This window comes from Tenrec ecaudatus, chromosome 2, assembly GCF_050624435.1.
Source record: "Tenrec ecaudatus isolate mTenEca1 chromosome 2, mTenEca1.hap1, whole genome shotgun sequence".
Classification (NCBI taxonomy): domain Eukaryota; kingdom Metazoa; phylum Chordata; class Mammalia; order Afrosoricida; family Tenrecidae; genus Tenrec; species Tenrec ecaudatus.
Window position 1 is genome coordinate 130,611,984 of NC_134531.1, and position 23,015 is coordinate 130,634,998.

Here is a 23,015-nt window from a genome sequence, read left to right on the forward strand (position 1 = left end):
CAAATGTCATGCAAATGTTTGGAACTGATTGTGGTAGCTGTGTTAGGAAGGTTTTTCTAGAGACACAAACCTGGATATTTATGATTTTATATGTTTGTTTATACAGTGAGAAGGAATATAACAGCTAATTAGTCCACACAGAAGTACAGAGGACTAAATTCAAGTCACTTTGTGGAACAGTTAATATACTGAAAGCCCTCCAACTCACAGAGGGCATTTCAATCCAAGGTCAAGGAAGCAGACAGAGGAGTCTCCCTCAGGCAAACAGGCAGCAGGGTGGGTCTGCAACAGGCAGTAGCATGGGAGCTTAGTGATGCAGGCCTGATGGGATATTGAACTCAAGCAATGCAAGGTGACCGTATCCACCAGCCTCAAGCTCAAGGGATGGATGCACCAACAGCACCGTGAAGCATGTCTCAAAGGAGCCTAAAGCTCTAGCAACACACTCCACAGGTTGGCCAGGCCCACAGTTCACGTAGCACACAGGTTGAGGCAGAGAGCTAGCTGAAGCAGCAACACTCTGGTGTGATCACCAGAAAGCAAGAGAGACATGGGTGGGCCTTGCAGAGCCATTTATCTCCAGTCAAAGCCATTGCCCTCCAATCAAACTGGGACCTAATTAATAATCTCTGCCCACATGTTCCTACTGGCCAGGTTGGCACAATAAACTTAACTGTCACAGCAGCAATTGCATAAATCTATTCTTTCTTCAAAGGCATCTCTGGGTGGACTTGAACTTCGACTCTTTGGGTTAGCAGTGAAGAAACTTCACTAGGGACTCCGTCAATAACCTATAGGTGAGTTATTCCCCTGGGGTAGGTGAATGATAACCTAGGCAGCATTTGTTCCAGCTTCCAGATGGTACAGCTGGCTAATCTCCTCTGCCTCATCTTAGAGTATATTAGTTGGTATTACTGGTGACATGGTTCTTGATTCACAGAGGTACAGGATTTTTTTAATTGTGAATATATATATATTATATAATTTGGCATTTTAACTTTTGTTTTAAGTGGGTGATTCAATGACCTTAATTGCATTTATCATGTATAACCATCACCACTCTCTACTTCCAAAAATTTGTCATTACAAATACATAAGAACTCAATACCCAGTCAGCAATCGTTTTTATTCTCCTCTCTTCCAGTGCCCAATAACCACTAATCAACTTTCATGTCCGTGCATTTGACTGCCCTGGGTATTTCATTTAAGTGGGGTCATGCAACACGAGTTTTTTTGTGACTGATTTATTTCATTTAGTATATTGTCTATGTTCATCCATGCTAAAGCCTGTATCAGAAATTCATTTCTCTTTGTGGCTAAGTAATTGTCCATTCCATGTATCCATCACATTTTATTTATCCATTCATGATGGACACTTGGGTTGTTTCCACCGTTTAGCTATTGTGAATAATGCTGCAATATACATTAGTATGCAATATAAACTGCCTTTAATGATACGTTTGAAACTCTCAAAATAGATGATCAAGGTCGTGAAATGCTATTATTTTAACAGCTGCAACACTTACCTCCTGGGGGTAGTCCACATTCTTTCTGCTTTAGACGGCAGTCTGAAGGTCCAAAGGTTTCAACTCGGGAAGGTGAGAGTGGGGGCAGGAGAGGAAGCAAAATCATGTTCACAGCATGATCCCTGAAAACATCAAAACATTGTCTGCTCTTGCCTTTTGTGAAGGCAGCCCTTCAGCTATTTGTGCAGGCTTCCCTACCAACTTCATGATGAATGAGGTTTTCTGAGAGCTTTTACACATTGCACTGTTATTTCACTGGGGCTCTGTGAGGGCTTGAAACAGATGAAGACCAAGAAAGCCAGCCATATAATTCAGTGTCTGATTGCTTCTCCACATCTCAGTGGTGAAAAGCACAACTCTACCTGGAGCAGCTCGGAGTGGCTGCCCGATTAAACCCAGCAAAGGCTGATAAATTCGGGATGCTCTCTCAACAGAAGAAGAATAGCATCTGGATAGAATTCTGTATTACAGTGCGTTGTACCTTACAAGACAACCCTAGAAATCAGTACATTTTACCACTAGATATGAAGAGAGTAAAGCTGAAAATAAATTCCCTGGAGCCACCAATATCTGAGGGACAAAAGCTGACCCACGTTGCTTTTAGACACCAGATACTTTCTTGAAGGCTTCATTGCAGTCATGCCAGGCTGACTTTCCACAAACACAAGGAGGGAAAGAATACGTGATGTTTAGTCTTCTTCTAAAGTGCTCTGGTGTTGAAAACAGTCAGGTGTGCAATTGATAACCTAATGGGTAGTGGTTAGAATCCACCCGGGTAAGTCCACGGGAGACAGACAGAGCAAGTGCTTTCACAAGGATTGCAACCAAGAAAACCTTATGGGGCAGTTCTACTCTGTCATGTGGGGTTGCTAATAGTCAAAGCCACCTCACAGCGAAAGGTTCTTTTTCTACGTGCAGCAAAAGAAGTTCCTCCTGTCTCACTCAAACAAGCTTCCTAGGACAGAGCTGAAGATGCTTGCATCCATTGCAATTCCTCACAATAGACAAAAGGTAGGAGCAACATAACTGTACATCAACAGATAAATGGAAACAAAATGTGGCGCACACATCTGAATATGACTGAACCATAAAGAGAAATGAGGGACTGATGCAGGCCACAATGAGGGCAAACCTTGAAAATGCCAATCTAAGCCAAATAAGTCACAAAAGACTAAAGACTATCTGATCTCACATGTGTAAGATAAGTTCATATGTATAAATCAATGAAATGGTGCTCACAAGGGGCAGAAGAGAGAGAACGGGGAGAGACAGCTTTGAGGACATTGATTTTGAATGTATGTTAACAAGGGTGAAACAATCTGGAAATGGATCACAATGACAGTCGCACAACCTGAGAAAGTAATCAGTGTCACTGAATTAGGCATGTCGAACTTTGAATTGATGAATGTAGGTTGTTTGTTTATTTGTACAAGGAACCTCCATTATCTTTTAATTCCATTTTTCCAAGACTCTCGTATATCTTTTCATGAAACCCATACACACACTAATCCTTAAGGACTACGCCTTCACAACCTAGGTCATTCTCTGCAAATAAGAAAACTCCATCGTATTGGGAGGAGTTGACAAAGAACAGGATAGAAAAACAGATGGAGCGCAGGGCAATGGGTGAAGAAGAGGCACGTGGTTTTCATTCTGCCTCCACCACTCCATGTCGTTGCAGACACATCTCTGATGCTTCCAAAGCTTCCCCCGGGGGTAATTTTTGCTTACATACTTCTTTGAAATGTTTGGTACAAAAGAATTTAAGTAACACATCCATGAATGGAAGCTGTCCCTTAGATGCTTGTCACAGTGTATTCCAAACAGCTAAGTAACAACAGCTCAAAGTAAAATTACACATAATCAATAGTCTGTCCACTGATCCAAATACCTTAGGGGCCCATTACTGAAGATTTTATTGTGCATATATTCCAGGCGCACATATGGTGAAGTCTATTGATTCGTGCACAGCTGTTTTTCTCTGTCAGTGCACGGTTATTTTCAAGTGTTTTTATTAGAGCAGATGTTTTAAGAACATGCTGCGTACACGTCTTTCCTCAACTGACACTTTTTTGTTTACATAAACAGCCGATTGCTATGCTGGTGTTCTTTGGACACTATGGGGGCAGAGGGTGGGCTTGCCAAACGAAGTCAGTTTTCTTCAGCAGTCTAGAGCAGAGTGAGCTCCCCATCTACTTCCCTCCCTGCTGCGTCACTAGCAAGCGCTCTGCCAGCCTCTCACCCCTCTCTTCCCAGTTCTTTCTCAGACCCTTTCTCTCGTCAGCTTCTTCGAATTTGCTCTTACTACTCCAAGACTTTGCAAACTGGAGCAAAGCAAATGCACCAGTGTCCAAATGGAAAGTAATTTTCTCTGTTGTTTTTGTATCTGCTACATACAGTTGAATTTAGATAACTTATTTCCAGAGTGTCTGCTTCTTCTTGAACTTACTGAAAAATCAGTCTTATGTGGGTGACACAAAATCTGTTACCATGGAAATATTACTCTGCCACACATTCATCAAAAGTGGCTGCCAATTTTGTTGTTTAGCGCCAACAGAAAAGTTTGCCTACCTAAAGAACATGATTTCTGATGTTAACATATGGGATATAGATAGACCTGTGCTTTTAATAGGAAGGTAAGTGATTCTCCAACCACCCAACTATGTAAGTAAATAAATATTTATTATAATCCCCACTCTTTACAAGTTTACAACCGTGTCTCTCAAAATTGTTTCAGCCATTCAAATTAGTTCATAATTATTCTAAATAATTAACGTCCTCCCAAAGTACTCTTTCAAGAAAGGCCTCGTCATCTACTTCTGTGGGGAAACACCAGCCACTAAACACTCTATGGAACACAGCTTCACGCTGATGCAAATGGGAGCACCAGGAGTGGAAACAGTCTGTACGCCAATTAGTTTCACAAAGATATGTTTTTCTTTACTGTAGTCAAATTCAGGTCCTCTTCAGTCTTTCCACACAGCTCCATGATCAAGTCAAGTCATCAGAAGTGGTATTTAAATGGATGCTTTCTTATCAGCCCCCTCGCCCCTCCCACCCGCCTCTGCAGTGAGTCAATCAGTTCTGAGTCAGTCAGTCAGAGTGTATGGAGTACCAAGTACACCCCCTGACTGTGTGCTGGCACCCAAGTGTGGGTGAAAGTCTATACTCTCTAGGAGGAGAGAAGCATGTATAAATAAGTTGTTCAACTACAGGAGTCTGCTTAACCTTCGAGGGCCATTGTTGTTCTTGGGTGTCTTCACATCAGTTCTAACCCATAGCGACCACAGGGGACTGAGCACCCCATCGGTTTACTAGGCCGCCACTTTATGGCAGCGCATGGCCAGTCTCTCTCGCTGAGCTGCAGAGGGGGTTAAAGCGAGGAGCACTCGGGTGACCACAGAGTACTTCACTGGTGTGCCCCATGGCTCCTCTCCTTTCAGAAGAGTATCATGCGAAGGACCAAGGTCACGTTCTCTGGACTCAATTGAATTCACTCACTTTGCATACTAAATTCTACGGAAAGCCAGCTCCTTTGTCACTCCCATTCGATTTAGTACTCCTCTCGTGCCGCTGGAAAAGGACCAGTGGTGGAGACAACAAATGCGGGTCCATGAATGTGACCCTTCTAGCCACGATTCCTTATGCGATGTAGAACAATTCTGGACCTGCGCCTGTGGCTATGTTCTCATTGTGGAGGGAGTTACGGACAGCATGAGGGTGGGATTAAGACCTGACTTTAATGGCGACTGAGAAACAAGTAACACCTTGTGTTTCCTTGGGGGCATCTTTACACTGGACTTTATTACAAGAGGGTGTGACTTAGGACACCAGCCTTTGTTTTCTTTGGGAGTCTGTCTTTGGCTAAATGACAAACTAATTGTGGTGATGAGTGTACAACTCTTCTTGGTATAATTGAACTATTGAATTGTATGATGTGTGGATTGTGTGCCAATAAAAGTGTTGGTGGGGGGGAGACAAATCACACCTGCAAAGTCATTTTCTTGGTGTTTAAAAACTGCCTGGGTTATGGAAAGGAATCTCAGGTCCATTTGGAAGAGCACATCCTAGATCGCTGTCTGAAGTGGTGGAGGCTGCCCAAATCAGCAGCACCAGACTCTTCAGTACAGCGGCTCCAAGGAGCAACACTATAGGGTACTGTCTCCTCATCTGACCCACGAATATGGAACTGTGGGACAGAGAAACAGGCAGCCTGGCTTCCTGATCTGTGGAGACAAAAGGCAAAGGGACCACATGGCTGAGGGACTGAGGATCAGAGAGACATGGTACTAGCTTCAAAGAGGGGTGTCTATGGTCCAATGACTGTATCCTTCCTCTTTGCTGATCCCAACTTATGCTAACCTATTAGCTTCCCTAATAAACTCCCTTAATTGTGAGTATGCCTGTGCATTCTGTGTGACCATTTCAACAAGTGACACAAAGCAGCGTAGAAGTAGAGTACAATGGGAGGAATGGTTGGTGTTGGAATAGAGTAACAAAGGATGACCAGTAAAGGCGTATGTGCCCCCTGCCTCATTGCACTAGGGAAGCCAGAGGAGGTCAGACGCGGCCAGCCACCTCCCTTGCCATTAACTACACTGGCCACTAGTATTTCTTTTTCCACACTAACCTATGTTAGCTATTCTGGGGTCACTCTTGCCTTTCCCACCCCCAACCACATATTTTTATAAGTGTGCTATTGCAATCTCTTAAAGCATTTTTTAAATGATCGTGGTGCATTTAGAAAAAGATGAAGGGGGGAGTAGCCGGCGAAAACATATAACATGCACATTGCTTGTGCAAATGTTAAAGTAGGATGACAAAATTGCTAAATGGACATTTTCCTGCCATTTTGAAGTTCCAGCTCAAGCATAAGAACTGAGTAAAGCAGAGACAGACGTTAGAGAATTTATTATTAAAGTTGGCCAGACTAGTCTGTCTGCCATGTCTGGCCCACACAAGAGGACAGTGACTTATGAAGATATTCAAAGAGAACGTGCAAAAGTAAAGAGCGTGATCACACTCCCTGGTGCTGCCTCTCTGCCTTCCCTAGATTTGTCATTTCCATGCCAGGTAAGGAAGGTTCTCCAGAGGATCAGTCAGGGATGCCGTGGGAGATGATGGTTTTTGGCTGGCAGATAGTTTCCTGTTGAACATATCAAAGGTTGTGTGTGTCATGAGCCACGACATGTATTGAGCTCAAGAAATTTATGAGAAATTGACACATATCTTTAGATTTGGGAGAAATAAGTAAGCAAAGCTAATGTCAGTCTCATGCCTACAAGGGTGGTCAGAGGCAAATACTGCCAAGTATGACCACGAAAGGGTAAGCAGGGAGGACAGATGTTGTCCAAACCTCAATGAAATGAAAATATGTTTGAAGTTTCCTGTAACCGAGGGGCCCTCTGGAATGTACCAAGGCATGAAATGCCTTAGAGGACTTCACCTGAGAACGCTGACTTCTAGGGCAGGGTACCGTGGCAATGAGAATCCATAGTCACATTGTAGTGTGCACTCCTCCCCACCCCCACCCCCCCACACACACACACGGTTCTGCCATCTTGAACTTTGTTAGTTTTGACATATCTCGCTGTAATGTTTCTTTTTTTTAAGTCTAGAATATGTCACAATTTAAAGTAAGTGATGTAGTTATTATATATAATTAGCCAAAACAAGCCTCCAGAGATTGATGGAATACCAATTGAAATGTTTCAGAAAGCTAAAGAAGCATTGGAAGCACTCACTAATCTCTGCCAGGAAAGTTGGAAGACAGTTAGTTGGCCAGCTGACTGAAAGAGATCCATATCCGCATCCATTCCAAAGAAAGATGACCCCACAGAATGCTCAGACTGCAGAATTTTATCGTTAATCTTGCACAAGTAAGTTTTTGCTTAAGCTTATCCAACAGTGGTTGCAGCAGTGCACCAAGGGCAAACTGCTACTGGTTCAGGCTGGATTCAGAAAGAGGACAAGGAACAAAGGGTATCATTGCGGAGGTCAGATGGACATTGGCTCATAGAGAGAGTACCAGAAAGGTGTTTGCTTATGTTTCATTGACTGTACAAAGGCATTCAATTGTGTAGACTATAATAAACTGTGGATAACTATGGAAAGAGCTGGAATTCCAGAACACTTCATGGTTTTCATTTTGAACTTGTACATGGATCAAAAAGAAGTTGTGTAGACAGAACAACAGAATACTGCGTGGTTTAAATCAGGAAAAGTGTGAGTCTGGGCTGTATTTCCTCACCATAATTATTCAATCTGTATGCTGAGAAAATCATCAGAGAAGCTGCCTTATATGTAGCAGGAGGATTGGAGGAAGGCTTATTAACAATCTGCTATATGCAGCTGACAAACCCTTACTTGTTGAAAGTGAGGACTTGAAGTACTTGACGGTGAAAATCAAGGATTGTAGCTTTCAGGATGCATTACAACTCAGTGTAAGGAAGACCAAGATCCACATAACTGGACCAAAAGGTAAAATCATGATAAATAGAGAAAAGATTGAAGTTGCAAAGATTTTGTCTTACGAGGATCCACAATCAAGGTTCATAGAAGCAGCAGTTGAGATCAAAAGATGCATTGCATTTGATAAATCTGCCACACAAGACCTCTTCAAAGTATTAAAAAGCAAGGATGTTCCTTTGAGGACTAAGGCATGCCTGACCCAGGTCATTGTATTCTCCAGTGTGTCATATGCATATGAAAGCTTGCCATTGAACAAGGAAGACAGTAGAAAACTCAAAACATTTGAATTGTGGTACAAGAAAAGAATATTGAAATACTACGTACTGCTAAAAGAATAAACAAATCTATATTGGAAGAAGTAAGACCAGCGTGCTCCTTAGAAGCAAAGACAGCAAGACTTTGTCTTACATACATCAGACATGATGTCAGGAGAGACCAGTCCCTGGAGAAGGACATCGTGTTTGGGAAAGTGGAGGAGGTGGTGAAAGAGAGGAAAGTCCTTGACAAGATGGATTAGCACATTAGCTGCACCAATGGGCTTGGGCACAGGAACAATTGTGAGGATGGGGCAAGGCTATGCAGTGTTCCATTCTGTTGTGCACAGGGTCACTATAAGTCAGAGACAACTGGATGTCACCTGAAAACTATATATATATATATGATCATGTCCGCACATGCACACACACACACACATCTTTTCCTTTTCCTTTACCCAAGTGAACAAGTGAACATTGTTATCTCAAGTATTTGGTCATATCATAGGTTCTTACAAAAGCAATAAATGTACATTTTCACTTTCTATAATTTTGTTCTTTCTTCAAGCCACTTTTATTATATATTTTTCAGCAGATGCTGACATACCTTGGAGATATTGTGGGTTTGAATCCAGATCACTACAATTGGGGAGTTGAACAAATTTTTTGATTTCCCAAATGAGATAGAGTTAACTATTTAATATGGCCCTCCTCCCTGCAGTTCTCCCTTTTGTGATGTGTTGTACATTCTATCCTCCACATCTGTGATTGTAGTACTATTTTGGAGGCATTTTTCTGTTGCGCTGATGAGACAGGATTAGGGTGGCATATATTTTATATCCCCACCTTGCTGAGGAAGATGATTCATGTCATGACCCTTTGTTTCCTTGAGGGTATCGTCTACAGATGGCAAAAACACACCTTCATCAAAGCCATTTTTGTGACTGATCATGCACACACGTGCTTGACTTTCAGACATTTTGCTTCTTGCTTGGGATCCTGCTTCTAGCTTCCCTCTGCCTGATCTGTAGCTCATGGGGTTTGAGTTGAGGCCTATTACTTGAACTGATTTCACCAGCTTTCGTTCGCAGTATTGTGAATGAGGAGGATTCTCCAGATGGACTTCTGAACTTCAGATTTGGGACTTAACCAGTACTCATAACCAATTAGCCATTTCCGTAACAATGTGTGAGTTCTATGATACAGTACAGCTATTTGCAAAATCCTGGGATGTGAGGGAATATCCTAAGGGGAGGAGTGGTGGCTGAGATTCGAGATCTTGGAGTTCTATGGCATTTGCTGGACATTTGCAGCAACTTTACACTCCGTCTCATTGGGGCTTGTAATTGGTCGGTGCCGTCAAGCCAGTTCTGACTCCTAGTAACCTGTGTACAACAGAGCAAAGCACTACCCAGGCACCATACTCACAAGAGTCGCTGTGTCTGAGCCCATCATTGCAGCCACTGTCATGCATCTCGTCAGAAGTTTTCCTCTTTTTCATCGCACATGATGTCCTTCTCCAGGAACAGGTCTCTACTGATAACATACCCAGAGCGCATGTTTGCACTTTACCCTCCGTGCCTCTAAAGAGCATTCTGGCTGTACATCTTCTGAGATAGGTCTGCTTGCTCTTTTATCTATCCATAGTACCTTCAATATTTTCAACAGCCCCATAGTTCAACTGCATTGATTTTTCATTGATCTTCCTTATTCAGTGTCCAACTTTCATAGGAATATGAGGTGCTTGAAAATACCATGGTTTGGGCCAGGCCTACCTAGTCATCAAAGGCCTACATTAGTTTCTAATACATTCCTTTTTTAACTACTGCATATAAAAGCTATATTTGCACTATACTGTAGTCTATTAAGTATGCAATAACATTATGAGTACCTTTGAAATATTATGAGAATTAACAAAATGTGACACAGAGAAATGAAATAAGTTGTAAAACTGACACCAATAAACAGCTTGATGCAGGCTTGTCAAAAACCTTCGATTTAATTTGTTTTGTTTTGTTTTTAAGAAATATCTGTGAGGGAATCCAGAACAGATGACTCCTCCAGAACCAGTAATGAGAGTGGCGATGCCTGAAGGGTGGAGAGAATGTGGGGTAGAAAGGGGGAACTGATTACAGGAATCTAAATGTAGCCTCCTGCCGGGGGGAGGGACAGCAGAGAAGAAGGCTGGGGGAGATATCAGACAGTGTAATATATGACAAGATAATAATAATATATGAATGATGAAGGGTTCATGAGGTAGAGGGGAGTGGGAAGGGAGGGGGACATGAGCAGCAGATATTAAAGGCTCAAGTAAAAGGCAAATGTTTTGAGAATGATGATGGCAACAAATGTACATATGTTCTTGACACAATGGATGTATATATGGATTGTGATAAGAATTGTACGAGCCTCCAATAAAATGATTTTTTAAAAGAAATTTCTGTGAAAAGCAATAAGGAGAAAACAATAAAATAAGGTAGACCTGTATATTCTTCAAATTCAAAAATGTAACCTTTATGTATGTATAATATATGTGTGTTACTCATACCTTTGCCTCTTCTTTAAAATTCATTAGGATGGCAGTTAAAAAAGACAATAGCAAGTAAAGTAAGAGCCCTGGTATTATAGTTGATTACATACTGGGCTGATAACTGCCAAGTCAGCAGGTCAAAACTCCTAGCTGTTCCTCAGGAGAAAGACAAGGCCTTCTATTCTCTGAGAGTCTCAGGAACCGAGAGAGGAATTATACTCTGTCCTGTAGGGTAACTTTGAGTCAGAAGTAACTCAATGGAAGTTAGTTTGAGTTTTGTTTTGTTTGTTTGGGGTTTTGTTTGTTTGTATTTTAGTTTTGTTTTTGAGCAAGTAAATTCCTAGAAGTACTAATAATGTATTGGACATCAATAAAACAGATGTTTTCACAGATTTCTGCATTACTGAGAAGTCGTGGGAGAAGTCAAGGGGGAAAAGTGAAACTTTCTACTCCAGTAGAATCTGGGAAACCCATGGGGGCAGTTCTACCCTGTCCTATAGGGATTCTATGAGAGAATTTTTTTAACATTTTATTAGGGGCTCATACAACTCTTATCACAATCCATACATATACATACATCAATTGCATAAAGCGCATCTGTACATTCTTTTCCCTAAGCATTTTCGAAGCATTTGCTCTCCACTTAAGCCCTTTGCATCAGGTCCTCTTTTTCCCCCCCTCCCACCCATTCCCTCCTCCCTCATGAGCCATTGATAATTTATAGATTATTATTTTGTCATATCTTGCCCTATCTGGCGTCTCCCTTCACCCCCTTTTCTGTTGTCCGTCCCCCAGGGAGGAGGTCACATGTAGACCCTTGTAATTGGTTCCCTCTTTGCAACCCACGCTCCCTCTACCCTCCCAGTATCGCCCCTCACACCCCTGGTCCTGAAGGTATCATCCACCCTGGATTCCCTGTGCCTCCAGCTCCTGTCTGCACCAGTGTACAACCTCTATAACACAGAATTAACTTGAAGTTAGTTAGTTTGGGTTTGAGCTTTTTAAGAAGGGAATAGGAAAGTACAGTGTACACACAATCAGATGAGAGAGAGATCACTGAAAGCAAAGTATGGAATATTTTTATGCATGGAATATTCTGAAAAAGCAAAGAAAAAGAGCAAGTGGATCAATTACAAAAATTTTTAATGCAGCAATATGATATAAAATAAAGTTGAGACGTTAAAAGGATAACAGATGTGAAATTAATCCAGGTTAGCTACAACTAGTGAACATAAATTCTATAAATTGAAAACACGGAGGTACAGAAAAGAGGATTTCATTTCACCCTAACAAGTGGCCCAGAGACATGTACTAGAATTCAGGGGATATGAGATTAAATCATGGCGCACTACATGTCTCAGCAATAAAAAATAATGATGCACTAATAATAATAATAAATGTTTGTTGTTTTGTTTGGGTAAAAAGCACACAAGTTAGTTGTGATTTCAGAACAGAATATAAATGTTGTCAACCTTTACCATGTAAAAGCTAAAATTAAATTAAAAGAAAGAGGGTAGAGAAAAATGTAAAGAAAAGATAGTGGAAAGGATAGAGGCATGGGTGTTTTACAGAAAACAAAATCATGACAATCAATTAAAATAAAGGAAACAAGAAATAGAACTATTTGTATATTACCTAGAGCTACTAGAGAATCAATGATAAAACTTTAAAAAGCCACCTAACGATCCAAGCTTTAGAGAATCCAAGCTTTAGACAAACAAGGAATATAAATGAGCCATATGCTCATCTTGCATAAGGAGGAGCTAGTAGAAACTTCCCAAGCTCATTAAATCAAGAAATGGTGGTCTATGAGTTTTGTTTCATTAGCTACTTTTTAAAAAAGGCTTTAAAATGGTTAAAAGATGAGCTAGTATTTCTTGTATTTCTGATTTCTTACCTTGGACATGCATTATTTCAATAAAAACATTAATACATAATAAACTCACCAAGAGTTAAGCAAATCCCATTTTTTCCTCTATTTCCAAATGCTGACAGAGATCAAGTCTACAATCAGAATCTATGGTAACATATCAGGAAATTGACTGAAGGGCAAAGTGACCAACAAAAATAGCTTAAAGGAAATACCAAATGCAAATGAAAAACCAAAAAACCCTCAAAATCTTGTATTCTTTGCTCCTCCATAATTCTGCCCCACTGCCCCTGCATGCATGCACAGAAAGAGAAAGGGTTGTCTTTCTGCTCAGCATCATCAAGAACCCACATGACTATATCGGCAAAGTCATGACTATCTCTTCTATTCAAATAATACATTCTGGGATGAAAAATTCATTAATTCCTGAAATATACTGTGTGCTAAGAAACACAAAACATGGAACAAATGATTTCCCAAATATAACTGTTAAAATTGGCAAATGTCCCAACTAGGCTATACCACCACTAAATCATTTGAGTCAACGGAAGTGGATGCCAACAAACTGCTTCTGTAAAGGGCCAAATAGTCTATACAAGTATTATCGGCTTCTCACATCACACAATCCTGCTGTTACAGCATTCAAGCTGCCGTGGATGACACAGGAATGAATGGGTGTGACCATATTCTAGTAACACTTTACAAAAATAAGTTGTGGTCATTGTTTGGTCCACAGGCTGTAGTTTTCAGACCTGTGTACTGAAGAGTCAAGATATTTTCCAGTTAAGAAACCGTTAATACATACTCTATCATTTAAACCTTGGTAAAAACCCTAGCTGTCGTGCTAATGTTGTTAATACCAAAGAATGTACCATTATAATTACTGCTGTTTTTCAATCCTGATGGGAAGCCCCATACACATAAGAACTAATGTAAACTCACTTCAATCCTCTTCTGACCCCATTATATACACAGATTTCAACATTAAAAAGCAAGCATAAAACCAGCTATCCCTATGAATAGCTAATTGATTTGATCTCCTTAATTCCCCATCAAAATGTGATCCACAAGTGACTTCAATTCTTTTGTTTTTACTGCTGCTACTGCTGCATCTTCAAAATGGCCAGGGACAGATGTGTAGCATTTTCTCAACAGCACTTAACACTGATGCTTCAGGAAACAGTTTATAAAGGATGTTACGGCTTTAAAAAATTGACATTGTAGAAGCATAAAGATTATCATTTGGCAAGGACTTTGATGGCTTGATGAAACAAATATCACCTTAATCATTATTGAATCATATTTATTAAAGAATGTAGTTCTCAAGGGACCTAACGGCACACTCTACTAAGATTTTTTTAAATGAATTGACAATGTGGATAAAAAGTGGTTTAAGAAAGGCTCAAAAATAAAATAATCTTCCATCACAAAATCCTAATTACATTTGCTTATGGCTGTATGATCAATATGATCCTTAATCAAATTTTAGATAACACCAATGAGATGGCCAAAAAGAATGAAAAATCACAAGTGACAAAGAAAAGTACTTGATGTATGACCAAAAATATATTAAAAACAACAAAGGAATCCTCCAGTCTCATAAAGAAATATTTTATATTCATTTGGGCAGTGCTTATCAGACAATACAGGATGATCATTTTAATGCCTAAATGCTAAGGGGAGAAAGTAGATAAAACAGTACAACCTAAATGGAAAAAAGGTCAATAGTAATAATACCTATCATGTATAAAAAACAAAAATTGCAACAAAAAGTGGATGTTTATGTTAGGCTAAATTCTCCAGAGAAGAAAAAAAGGTTACGTTTGTACGTGTTGTATATGGAAAGAGATATCTATCAAAGAATGACATTTACAGTTGTAGAAGGAGGTTAAGTCCAGTCTGGCTCAAGTTAGGCTTCTCCTGATGCATAGAAGATGGTAAACAGGGAGCAGGATGATGAAGCAGGAGCAGTGGAGGCCGAGGCTGGCAGATACAGAGGTAAAAGAATCCAAAGTGGGCCCAGTAAATTCACTGTGGTGCAGTGCTTTATGCATTGGGCCACTAGTCACCAGTTTTAGCAGTTCAAAATCACCAGCTGCACTGTGGAAGAAAGATGAGGCTTTCTATTCTCATAAAGAGTTACCATTTCAGATTCCTACAGGGGCATTTCTACCCTGACCTATAGGGTTGCTATGAATTGGAATCAACTTGATGCCAGTGAGTTTCTGTCCACTGAGAGCTTCTGGGATTGGTAAACATCACAACAGGGATTGAAGGAACAAACGTAAGATCCAGTTCCAGCATCAGAGGAAGGGTTGAAGAGAATTCAACTCTGATTGGTCTGTCTCTTATATAAAAGGCCACACCCCAAGGTGATGTCATCTGGCTATGACTCAATTAAAGGTTCAGTTCCACTCCTAACTTTACCCAAAAGTGTGCAGCTGATAAGATTAACCATCATTGTGGTGGTTACATAATCTGGTGTCAATTTAAGAAGGAGTGAGGCCTAGCCTGTCAGTCGGGTCACAGCTTGATGACCTCATTTGGAGGCACCATGGAGATAAATAGTTTATGGGGGGCTAGATACAGGTAAAATCTCTGCTTCATCTTCCTGCGGATAAGAAACATGGAGCTACACTACTGTAGCCAGAGCCCTGGAACTGGAGGAGCCACATGGAGCCCCACACCAGCACTGAGATGCTTCCACCACCACTAGATCCACAAGATGTTCCACCCACTGGCCTGGGATCTTCCTTCCTGCATTTGGCATCATTGCATATGCTGCATGAGGCTGAAGAAGAATTTATAGACTAGTCACAGACATATGGGCAAATATCAGATTTATGGATTTAACCTGGACTGGACCAGGGTGTTTTCTTAATGTACAATTGCTCTTTGATATAAAGTTCTCTGTTACACACATATGAGTGTCTGTGAATTTGTTTCTCTAATCAACCCAGACTCATACAATCACAGACTACCCCTTGTCATCTTCACACCTGTACACAACTCTTCAACCACACATAATCATCAAACAAAAACAATAATAAAATCATACTGGTGCCTAACATGATACAGCTAACACACAAACGACTGAAAATGCACTAACCCACTTTCATTTTATATCTTATAAGGGAATAAAATAAAATCATTTGGTGTGTATACATACAAATAGGAATTACTCATAAAGATTAAAGTCCTTGTTTCTGCAGCCAGTCATGGGGCATAGTTGGACTTTAGAACTCCCTTCTTGCACAGCTCATTCTGCATTTTCTTTCCCCTAAGCGGGTAGCTTGGCTGGTCATGGTTATTTGCCTAGTGGGTGATGTAAACCTCCATTCCGGAGGAGTCTGGACAATTAAATCCTATCCGAATTAGGGTGCCGTACACGTGACTTTAATCCCAGGGCACGGTACAACTAAAAGACAACCTAAGCAATCTGCTGTGTTCCAGACATACTATTTTTAGCATCGTTATGCTAATGTAATAGCCCTTTGATAATCCGGATCAATCACATCATGCAATACGGATTAGGGATCAATATTCTTCACTGCCTGTTGATCCAGATGAATGAAGAGCGCCATATGGGCAAGAGGAATCCTTAAATTTCAGTTCAATTGAGTCTGCTGTCTACAGTGGGAAGAGTCCTCCTTGTGGAACTAAGACCTCTAGACTCAAACACCTCCAGACCTAAGCTAAGACCTCCAGAGGTGGTGAGTGGATCATTCAGAGTAAGTGCTGATTTCACCATTTCCACCCTTAGGTTCCTGGACCATGAATCCTGGGGACCGGAGAAACACCACACCATATATTGTACGCTAGTATAGAGCACATATAGCCTCCTAGAGAACATAGTTTCAACCTTTCAAAGTGTTGTCACCAAGCAGGTGCCTTAATTGTCTTTATTTTTTTAAGTGTTATTGGTTTATAATTGTGTCTTTAGAAGTCCACTCCATCATTCTATCAACCCAGCTGCTTCAGGATGATGGAAAACATGGTATAATCAATGGATTCTATAAGTGTCCCATTGCTACATTTCATTTGCTGTGAAATGAGTTCCTCAATTTGAGGCTATGATGTGTAGATTACCATGTCAATGGATGATATAAGCAAGTCCAAGAATGGTAGTTTTGGCAGAAGCAGTGCATGAACAGAAAGAAAATCCAAATCCAGAGTAAGTGTTTATACCAGTAAGAACAAAATGGAAGTGGTCGTATGTAATCAACCTACCACCAGGTTGCTCATTGATCTCTCTGAGGAATGGTCTTCTATCTTGGACCCAGTGTTGCTCTCTGCTATTGGAAGATGGAGCACTTGGCAGTGTCAATAACCAAGTCAACCTTGGTGGGTAGAGAAGTTCATATTGCTGAGCCCATACATAACCTCCGTCCCTGCTACCATGGCCACTGTGTTCACATTTCCATTGGGCAATGACAGGGGTGGCTGTAGGAAGGGGATGACTGGCTTCCACAGAACCCTGCATTCTCTCCAAGTGATTGTTAAAAACCCTCCTCTTCAGAGGTAACGCACAGCATTCCCCCAAAACACAAACATCTCCACTGTTTGGTCCATTCACAGAGGTCTATCCACATACCTCTTCCCCACACCTCCTTGTCACCAATTTTTCAATCATGCTCCTTCCAGTTCCATCCAGTCAAACCATTGGCCACAACCCATGGATCAATACGTAGGCTCACATTTGGCTACTTCTCTTTCTAGGCAAACTGAACAAGCAGGTGCACTGCTTAAAGTTCTTCCCATTGGGAGGATTTCCCTTCGCCACTGTCCTTCATGGAGGTCCCAAAAAGGGGGCTGGAGCGCTACTGATGTTCACTTGCAAATAGTACCTGCATATTATGCATAACCATCAGTAAACCAAACTCCTCAGTCAACTAATAATAAAGAACTCCCCATGAGGCCACAGGTGCAGACGGGGCGAAGGAAGGTACTGTAACAGGAACGGAGACCATAGTATTTGGGCCACTTCTTCATGCAGCTTACTTGTACCATCAGGTCCTGCTCTAACCCAATCTCCTCTATGCCACTTCCATTTAATGATGGAGCGCCGCTGTGCACCTGCAACTTTGTGACTCTGTGGGTCAGACAACAACCAGTTCATGATGGGCAGCTCAGGCTGCATGGGGACTTGGTGGCCCGTGATGAGGCCTTTAGTTTCCACTAAGGCCCAGTAATAGGCCAAAGGTGTTTTACCAACGGGGAGAAGTTGTCAACAGGGGACAGCAGAGCTTTGCTCCAAAATTCCAAGGGGCTATGCTGTGATTCACCTATAGGGGCCTGCCAAAGACTCCCAACTTCTGTCTGCAACTGACACCTCAAGCACCATTGGATCAGCTGGATCCTATGGCCCAAGTGGCAAAGTGGCTTGCATGGTAGCCTGAAGTTTTTGAACAGGCTACTCATTCTGGGACCCACTCAAGCTGGCAGCTTTTCAATCCACTTGCTTACGAGGCTGATGTAGCAACCTAAATGATAGGTTACCTCTAAAACCCAGAAGGCCCAAGACACATTGATTGTGCCCCCTTTTTAGTTATGAGGGACCCAGATACAATACTTCATCTGTCATACTAGTAGGAATATCTTGGCAAGGCCCCTACTACTAGATTCCTAGAAATTTCACTGAGGTGGAAGGTGCCTGGGTTTTTGTCCTGTTAATTTTTCATCTTCTAGCATGTATGTTTTAATGAATCTAAAATCATGGCTAATTATTCATTACTAGGTCCAATCAGAATAATATCATCAATGTAATAGACCAGTGTAATATTTTCTAGAAGGGAAAGGCAACCAAGTTCCCTTCAGACTAAATTATGGCCCAGCCTGGAGAGCTTGCATAATCTGGGGAGAGTTGTAAAGTATATTATAGCCCTTGCCAGATGAAGGCAAACTGCTTCTTGAGGTCCTTGGAAACCAGAATTATGAAAAAGGCATTGTCCAGATCAATAGCTATGTACCAGGTAGAGCAGGAGAGGTATCAATTTGTTCAAGCAATGACACCACATCTGGAACAGCAACTGCAATTGGAGTTATGGCCTGATTAAGTTGACGATAATCCACTGTCACTCACCAAGATCTATTTGGTTTTTGCCTAGTCCAAATAGATGAATTCAATGAGGATGTGGTGGAAATCACCACTCTTCTATCCTACAGGTTGTAAGTGGTGGCACTTATATCTGCAATCCATCCAGGAATGCAGTTTGCTTTGGGTTTGCTATTTTACTCTGCAGAAGCAATTCTAATAACTTCCACTTGGTTTACCCACCACAATAGCTTTTATTCCATATTTCAGAGATTCAATATGGGAGTTCGGCTAGTGGCTGAGTATGTCTATTCCAATAATGCATTCTGTACTTGTGATGGGTTCGGGGATCTATTGGACCCACTATGAGGTGGACCTGAGCTCAGACTCCATCAATAACTTGAACTCCATATGTTCCCACTCTGACTGGTGAACCTTCAAAACGTTTCCAGTCTCCTGTAACTAATATCAATTCAGAGCCAGTCCGTGGCCAGTAATACATGAAAACTGATTCTTTCTTTTTCCCCAGGGAAGAGACAATTTTTCCCCAATGAAGAGTCACTTTTGTGAAAGGCCACAGACCCTTTGGTGAACACTAGGAGAAAGATCAACAGTGTGAGCTGCTAGTGTCGTGGTAGGGCCTTCCTCAAAGGAACCTGACCTCGCCTTCATCCAAGGGGTGGTGGGTCGGTAAACTGGCTAAAGCCTGGAAAGTGTTTGAGGGGTTGGGACTATATTCTGGTGATTCAAGTTAGACTGCCATTGTAATTTTTCTGCTTGTATAAGTCAAGTAAATAATTAGCAGGCTTCCCATCTATTTCACCTCTAGGGACACCCTGCCTAAGTAGCCAACTGCAGAGGTCGATATAGACCAGGCTATTGTGAGTACAACTTGACTCTGCTGTCCATTACAGTAACCACACCCACCTGGTTTCTGTTGAGTCCTGCCACTTGGGCCCTCTCTCCAAAGGGGATCAACCTCATTGTAGGTAAGTGTCTTAATTCACTTAGGGCAGTTCCCCCTATCAAGACTGGCTGACATAAAATAGCAGTCACAGGAGCTCTCAAAGATGCTGAGGTTCCCTTTACAAGTGTGTTTCTTACTCTTTGGGTAAAAAGTGTGTCCTGAGGGCACTCGTTGTGGAGTTATAGGGATATATCCTTATAAATCCACTCTTACATGCTAATTTCCCTAGGGCTTTAAATGCCTTCTTCTATAGTACAGCAAGTTAGGTCTGTTACATCGACTTGACTTTGTGCAGGTCATTTCACAACTCATGCTTCAGCAAACCAACCAAATAAATGATTAGATCCTCTCCTAAATTTTCTAGATGAAACACTGAAAGAAGAACAGATACTTGCTGGCTTCAGATCAATACATTCAGATTTACGTTCCTTGCACCATTATTGCACACCTTTAGTAACCATTCCCGCACATAGTCTCCAGGTTTCTGTCTGTAAATATTAGAGCTTGGTTGCAGTTTTTTAGTGCTCTTCTTCTTGAGTCACCATGTGGACTTCACCGTTGGGGACTCTTTGTGACGTCAGTCTAGTTATAGGTCTAGGGCTGGGTGTCTCCTGGGAACCTGAAGCACTGTCTTGTCAAGGCATCAGCCACACGTACTGCTCCAGATACAGCCCCCAGGTGCCAAATCCGCATGCATACTTAAGCTGATCTCCTTGATGCTCATGGGGTGGGTAACGGTTCTACTTAGAGTGGGTTGATCTTTTCAGATGGGAGGGGTGGTGCTCACAGTCTCCCTCAGGGTCCTATTTCTTTGCAATCAATGCTCTCACTTTAATACTAGACACATTTCTAGATTAAGAATTGAGGTGGTGTTGGAATTCAGCTATTTGCGTGATAAGACTCTGTTTTTTGGTTTTGTTTTCAGCAATATCACTTCTGTTCCTGGAGGAGATTGGCTTTCTTTCATGGTACAATTAGAAGGTTTGAGGTCATTTATATGGCATTTGAGCCTGGTTTATCTCTCCATTCATCTGCTTCCTTTACCAATTTGTCTATTGTAAGAGTACCAACCAACCAAGTTCTCTATACTTTTCATGCTGACAAAATTGTAGAAAGTTATCAAACACATGATCACCCAGAGCTTCTTTTCTAACATGTTCTCTATCAGTGATGCCATTTTGGGTACTGGCTTTGCAGCTTGACCCTGTGGACTAACAATGCCCTCTTTACTAGTGGTTACAGGCTTATCCATGCTTACGGACATGGAGTTCTTAGTGCCTTTAAGCCTAATTAGATCTGAGGATCAATTTATAAAATGGATCTTTATGATTTTTTTTCCTGTGGGACCACTCCTAGTACCAAATGTGCTAGGTTGGGTTCTCTAGAGAAGCAAAACCAGTGATGCTTGTGCTTGTAAACAAACAGAGATTTATATCAAGAAATGATTTATACAGTTGTAGAAATAAGCAAGCCAAGTCCAGTCCAAGTCAAGCTTCTCCTGACTCATGGAAGCTGATGAACTGGAAGCAGGAAGACAAAGCAGAGACAGCAGGAGGCACAGGCTGGTGGATGCAAAGGCCCAAAGTTTGCCAAATTAGTCCACCACTTCTGCTGATGACTCCTAGAATCAGCAGTCAACCCAACAGGAGATTGAGAAAACAGAATCAAGATCCAGCTCTGCAGGAAGGCAATGAGCCAAAGGAATGGACCCTGCTTGGTCTCTCTTTTATACAAAAAGTCTTATGACACCAAGGAAGTGTCTTCAGATTGTGTTGTAATTGAGGTTCAGCTCTGCTGCTACCCTTACCCAGGAATGTCTAGTGGACATAATCCCTAACCATCACAACATAAATGCCCTTCTGCCCAGCCTGACATGCCTGTCAGATGCCTGATGCCACAGGCCTCTTCTTGGGCTTCTTCCATGTCATAGAAATCCTGGAGAGACAGGGTCCAGAGGACAGCCAGCTCTAGGAGAGAGACAGAGCAAGACAGCTCCCTACACCCTTCAGTCTACACCCTTTCCTGCTAAGTCATCTGCCTCTTGAAGAGGAGGAGGGATGCAACAGTCTATGAACTACCAAGGACACGCACCCCACCCCTCTTCAGATGCCAAGCAGTGGCCAATAGTGTCTCCAGTTGCTGAGAGAGTATTTACTCAGTAGGTGTTGGCACCAAAGTTCACAGCATCCAAACAAGTCTTGGCTGCAGAGACCAGGTGTGCAGCCTGTCCTGGGTGATTATAGACCCTTCTGAAATTTCAAAATCATGTGTGTACACATATAATTGCATTTATCAAAGAAATCGTCCAGATAGCTGTGTTTAAATGGACGGCCAGGGATTTTTATATTTTCATATTTATTATTAGAAATGCTTTTATAATATCTATCTTATTTGTTTTAGCTGACTCAGTAGCCACATGTTGATTTATTTCATCATTACCGAGGTTTAAAAGTAAAACTGAGTGTCGAGCTGAGTACTAGCACTGTGGTTTCATAGAACAGATAAAGAACAGAGAGAAGAATGTTAGTTGTGATCTGAGGGTGGGAGTTAAAGGTAACTTTCTTTTTCAAAGTTTTTCTCCATTGTCTCATTTTCCTCAGGTAGCATAACTTTCTTATCCACCTTGAGAAAGCAACTAGTTATGAGTCATTTTTAGAAGCTGGAGGAGGAGGGTGAATAACCCAAGGACAGGGCCTACAACTCAGGAAGGTATTTTCAGAGCTTGCCTCGAGACATGGCTGTCAGAACCCATGTTCCAGCAACTGAGAGCACGTGCTCAGAGGATGCTCTTGCAAGAGGGCATCAGAAGCAGGGGGTTAGGAGTAAGGGGGGTGGTAGAGAATTCGATTTCCTTCCATCTCCGTTTCCACGCATGTCTGAAGCCAGCTTCTGTATGGACAGAAATCTGGTCCACGGTTTTTCCAGTGCTCCTTACTGCCTCTGAGTGTGCAGTTGTCCTTGCTGAATCTCCCTCCACCGGGCCCTGCTTTGTCTGAATACTCAGTGTGGGGGCTGGCTTTGTCTCCAGTTATTGCTGCTGGAATAGAGACTCACAACTAAGGTTTCAGTCTAAAGACTGGGCATCTCACTAAGCCTCAAAGGAAATCAGTGGGCATGGACTGGTCTCTTCATGGCTATAGTGGTCATGGTTGCCCTGCCCAGCTGTGGGCTGCCCTGTTGGCACACAGCAGGACCCTGATTAAGAGTTCCATGGTGTGTAAAGGGCAGAAGATATGCCCATCCACTGGCTGGGTGTCAGTCATCCTCTGCCCCTTACTCCCAGGGACACTGGGAAAGGCAGTCGCCTGCTGGACTGGCTTCCTCCTAAAATGTAAGTTCAGGGTTTCTGTCACTAGGAGGCAG